The sequence below is a fragment of the Vigna unguiculata genome, chromosome 10 (genome assembly GCF_037176805.1).
Source record: "Vigna unguiculata cultivar grain cowpea cultivar isolate G323 ecotype 2 chromosome 10, ASM3717680v1, whole genome shotgun sequence".
NCBI classification, from domain to species: Eukaryota; Viridiplantae; Streptophyta; class Magnoliopsida; order Fabales; family Fabaceae; genus Vigna; species Vigna unguiculata.
The window spans coordinates 39164184-39169508 of NC_140801.1; the positions used below are offsets into that span (position 1 = coordinate 39164184).

The following is a 5325-nucleotide window of genomic DNA, read 5'->3' on the forward strand; positions in this document are numbered from 1 at the left end:
GAAAGTTCGAAACAAAGTTTATACGTACGGTCTTTCATATATTGCTTTGCCAGGCCATGTACAAAATCACTATACAAAATCATTATGCAAATAACATACGAGAGTAAAATTATTGAAAATAAATTTCTAACACTAGAGAATGACATAAGAGAAACAAAATTAATTTGCAATCTATAATTATTTCAATTTCAATAATAAAAACATAGAAAAACTATATATATATATATATATATATATATATATATAAATAAAGATATTCAATAAATAAAATATAGATGTCTTCTGACAGACTCGTATACTACAAGAATGTTTTAAAATAGCTTCCATAAATTAGTGTTCATGAGATGACGGACTCGAGTAGCATCTCATTTGTGTCCAGTGATAAGAAGCAAACCTGGAAAAAAAATTAGAGTGGGATGAACCACTTTAAAACATTATTCAAAATTTAAAAAGAATACAAAAGAAAAATGTGGGCCTAAGTGGCTAGGTTAAACACACACACATCTATGATCAATTTTGGAATTAAAATCATATGCCATATGTCGTAGGTGAACTAAATCTTTTTAATTAATGTATTAATGTAAGTGTTGGGTATGGTAATTGTCAAGTGAATGAAGAGTTTTTTAAGTTTTTCATACTACATTTTACCAATTTCATTTTTTCACTTTTCTCTTTTCACTCTCATTCTCTCGCTCCCTACTATTGTAAATCTCTTCCCTCATTGGCATTTCTCATGCTGTCAACACTGCTCGAGAGAGGAATCACATCAGAGTTGTTATTATACGGTACCACATTGAGGTGTGAGCTTTGGGTAAGGAATCTATCCTCTTAAACTCTATTTTTTTTGGTTGGTATGGTCAGTGGTCGTTGACGAAGAGGGTGTTTATGTGCTTTTGTAGTCAAGATGAGTATTTGTTGGAGGTGAAAATTGTGAAGGAGATGATGTCTTAAAGTATTGGAGTATTTATTGTTGGAAGAAGTCTCAGTGTTGAAGAGGTAAAGATAACTGAAATGTTTGGTTGTGAGATACTGTTATTGTATGTTTCATTAGTGCTACTACTAGGACATGATTCATGGGGGAGGGGTAGTGGTGCTCTTAAACGTATAATTTCTTGAAACACTTGAAGCTATTTCTTGTTGTTGTTAGAAATAGAATACTTGAAGCTGTAAAGGGTGATTCAGTTCTAAGTAATAGCTAAATCTATGAACTCATTTACGAAGGTATGACTTGCAAAAAATATGCTTCAGTGGATTTGATCATATAATCATTTTTAACTTCAACAAACTTTAGATGAAATGATTTTTAAGATAATTATCGTTTAAGTCCAAAGAAAGGTACTTTACATAATTTTTTTATTGGATGACATTGTAAACTTGCCTTATAATCTAAGTGTATACTGTATTTTTTTTTTAAACATTACAATGTATCTAAAATGGCTTGTTTTAATTAACACAGCCACATTGGTGCCAACGGCATATGGAATCAAGAAGTTGCAAATCATGATGACTATTGTGGATGACCTTGTATATGTGGACACCCTTATCTATGAACACCTAACAGTACATAAAAAATAAATATAAATGGAAGGCATGACCGTTGCTATGAAATTGAAAGGAAGGGTTAACCCCACCCTACTATCAATATTTTAAAAAAAATAAATTATTAGTCAACTTATGTCAGACACAAGATAAAGCTACCATAAAATTAAAAGTCCCTTTATTGTGGGTTCAACAGTCTCTATTTTGCTTCCATACCTACAACGCACTCAAATGTTATAAAGCTTCCATACTCAAGGCATGGGATTGTAACAAACACATATGTGACGCAATAGCGTCCGTTCGTATTTGAATGGGTTTAATTAGGATGCTATTCCCTTAAATTCTTGTAGTGGTATCAATATAAAAAAAATACCTTATTAAAAATCATATTTAGTGACCAAAAGTTGTTAGTTGCTATAGTGATCAATTTAGATACCAATTTACAAAATAAAAATTATTAGTTATTAAAATAGTCACTATTATGAATAAAAAAATATAATTGGTCCCTAAATTGGTCACTAATTAATTAGAAACTAATTTAAAAATCAATTGCTTTGGTATAAAAAACCTTGGTAGCTAATGTTTTGTGACCAATTTCCTTTGGTAGCTAAATTTTAGAAATCAAATTAGAGACCAATTATAATTTTTTATTCATAATAGTGACTATTTTAGTAACCAATATTTTTTTCTCTTGTAAATTTGTATCTAAATTGATCACTATAGTGACTAATATCTTTTGGTCACTAAAATTGGTTGTTAATGAGACATTTTCTTGTAGTGTATTAAGTAAGTTCTACCACATATTAACATCTGATCCAATATACATGACATAGATTTATAAGCAAATCTAAGATAATAAACCATAATAAGTTCATTATAATCAAAGTCACACATCAACACATGTCACGTTGTGCAAGAACTCCCCTTTCAGCTTCTTACCACTTGATATCTTAGTGTATAAAATTTAAATCATTAATTCACTACAAAAAAACTTGTAAATCTTGACAGTTATTTTTGTATTTTACGTCATTTTTAACCGTCATTATTTACTTGAGCGACGGTTTTTAGAAATGTCGTAATTCTTACCGTCACAAAGTATAATATGACAGTTTAAGATGAACCGCCGCAACAACCGCCATTTTATACTATGTATATAGTGACGTTTTAAAGAAGTAAATAACGTTAGTTAAAACTGACGTAATATTTTTATTGAAAAACAAATTAAATGAAAAAAATGACGTTTATAACTGACATTTCTGTCATTATATTATGACATTTTTAATTTTCAATATTATAATTAATTCTCATATCTTATGTCATTATAAATTATTGTAATCTTAATATTTAATTATTTATTATTTTCCACTTGCACTTATACTTTTATAATTCAATAAAAAAATTATGATAATTTAAAATACACAAAAAAATCATAAGACAATAAAAAAGAAATTGAAAAACTAAATTGTTTCATTGATTGATCAATATAAAATTAATACACAAATGTACCACAATATTCAAGCATCCAGAAAAAAAAAAGACAACATAAAAAGGTAGCTATAAAGCTAAAGTTGTAATCTAATTCTAAGTTGTTTTGTTTCCTGAAGATGACATCTCTCCTGGTGAGCATATTTGAAGTCTTCCATCTTTAATGATCTGATGTCCCCAGTGCAACGCATTCCTGTCATTCAACAAACAAAATAAGTAACATGAGTTCCGTTTAAACATGTACACATATTTTGTAAGATATTATAATTCTTATTCATTGAAAACACGATTAACAACTTAATCAGGAATGTGCTCAACATTCAAGAATAGCTTTCAACTCTGTAACTTTAGTTCAACCACCATACTGCCACACAATAGCTTTCAAGTAAAAATGCATCACTTCAACATTCAACAAAGTATCTACATGTATGTACACATTACGTGTCAAAGTAAGTAGAATATCAATGCATATCACATAATATAAAGGATCCACTTTTATAGCAACTTTATACCTTTAACAAAAAAATCAGAGAAGAACAAATGAGTTCTTATTATCAAATGGTACACACAGATCATACTATTGTAACATAGCAACAAGTAATTATATTTCCTTGTTAAAATGTAGAAAAAGGACCAATGTTAATAAAGTTACTCATAACTATTTATAAGAGAATAAAATAAAAAGATAAATTAATCAAACTTCTATAAGAAGTTAAATTCAACTTGTGCATTTAAAATTTTTTAAAAATGACTACTCCAATAGTTGATGTACAAACTTGATTTTAACTTGTGGAAGATATTTTATTCACTCTAACTCTTATTTTTATTCTTCTATGTGAATCTATTGAGGAGTTTATCCAAATTAACCCTAAAATCATTTGTTTTCTACTTATCTGTAAGTTAGAAACTGTAACAATCAAAATGCCCCAAATATGCTCACCATAGTCTAGCCTGGGAACGATTTTCTAGAGCCTCATATGCTTTCCTCTTAAGAAGCATATTGCAGAAGATATCTGTAATAGCATAATAAAATGTATTCAGATAACCAAAACAAGGAAATAAACAACAGCATACTTTACCATTTTAAACAAGATATTCCAAATTTAAATATAGAATTCGATGTTTGGCAAACTAGGTTGTGAATTATGAAGTAGTCATTTAAAAAAAAGTCCTACAATCTATGACTGGTTGATAGTGTGAAACCTTTAAATGTACTATTTTTTGTAAGAAAAAAATAGAAAAGTTAGAAGTTAAAAATATAGAACTCACGTTGTCCAAGTACATGACATTGGAGTCCTTGGTTTCAGAAACATTTCCCTAGTCACCTACTTTAGCCTCACCTAGCATCGACAGGCACGGAACCCATTCCTTCAATTCCTCCTACAGTACCACCACAGAGTCATTTACAAACACCAATAAAAATTAACAAAATGGAAGAAAGATTGAGGACATTACGGCGGGGTCAGTGGGGTCGGCAATGAAGGCTGCGACTTTATCGGCGAAGAAGATGGCAGAGGAATAAAGGTGTTTGCTCACACAGTTGCACACCACAGCTCGGAGCAGGAATCAATGCCCAATTGATTTGAATCACAAGGTCTTGAGGGCTCTCATAGCTTACACGGAAAGGTTTAACCAAAATGGTGATTTTGGGGATTTAGGGTTTCATTTTCTTGGCTAAATGATGGGCGAATGAGGAGTAAATAGGAGAAAAAACCTGTGGGGAAAATGGAGAAAAATACGATTGGAAGGGGAAGCAAGGTGAATACATAACCTAAGATGAACGTGCATTATGTTCCCCTCATAGTGAGATTGGTGGGTCTGAGTCGAGGAAAGTGATGGAAGGATGCCGATTACCAAGGTGTTTTGAATGGAAGCCCACTACTTGGGTTTTTGAATTAGGGAAATGTTAGTGTTGAGTGGGAAAAATATAAAAGAGAGGGAACAATTTTTTTTAAAGGGGTACTTAGACAAAAATGGGAACTCAGAACAATTTCATAAAATTAAAAAAATAATGTATTAATAAAGTGGCATTTCAAAATGACACAATTTTAAGTAATAGTATGACAATATAAAAAATGACAGTTGTAAACGTCATATTATATATGTACATTATGGCAGTTATCAAATTGACGTATTATACTGTAAAAAGCGACGGTTTTCATTAACTATCATATTAAAAACGTCGTTACATACTTGATTTTTTGTAGTGATTAAGCAAAGAAATCTTTGTTACAACATAGTTGTTAATATTTAATATAAAAACCTAACAATAACTCATAAATCATCCTAGATATGTGGCCA

The 5325-nt window shown here is 30.2% G+C and overlaps 1 long non-coding RNA gene across 1 annotated transcript; it reads right to left on the reverse strand.

Moving 5' to 3' along the window:
- Positions 1 to 2988: 2988 nt before the first annotated feature.
- Positions 2989 to 4291, reverse strand: LOC114167541 (uncharacterized). The gene is made up of 2 exons (XR_014985331.1): positions 3965 to 4291; positions 2989 to 3217 (listed from the first exon to the last, which is right to left on the reverse strand). It is a non-coding gene; the product is annotated as an uncharacterized LOC114167541 (long non-coding RNA).
- Positions 4292 to 5325: the final 1034 nt, after the last annotated feature.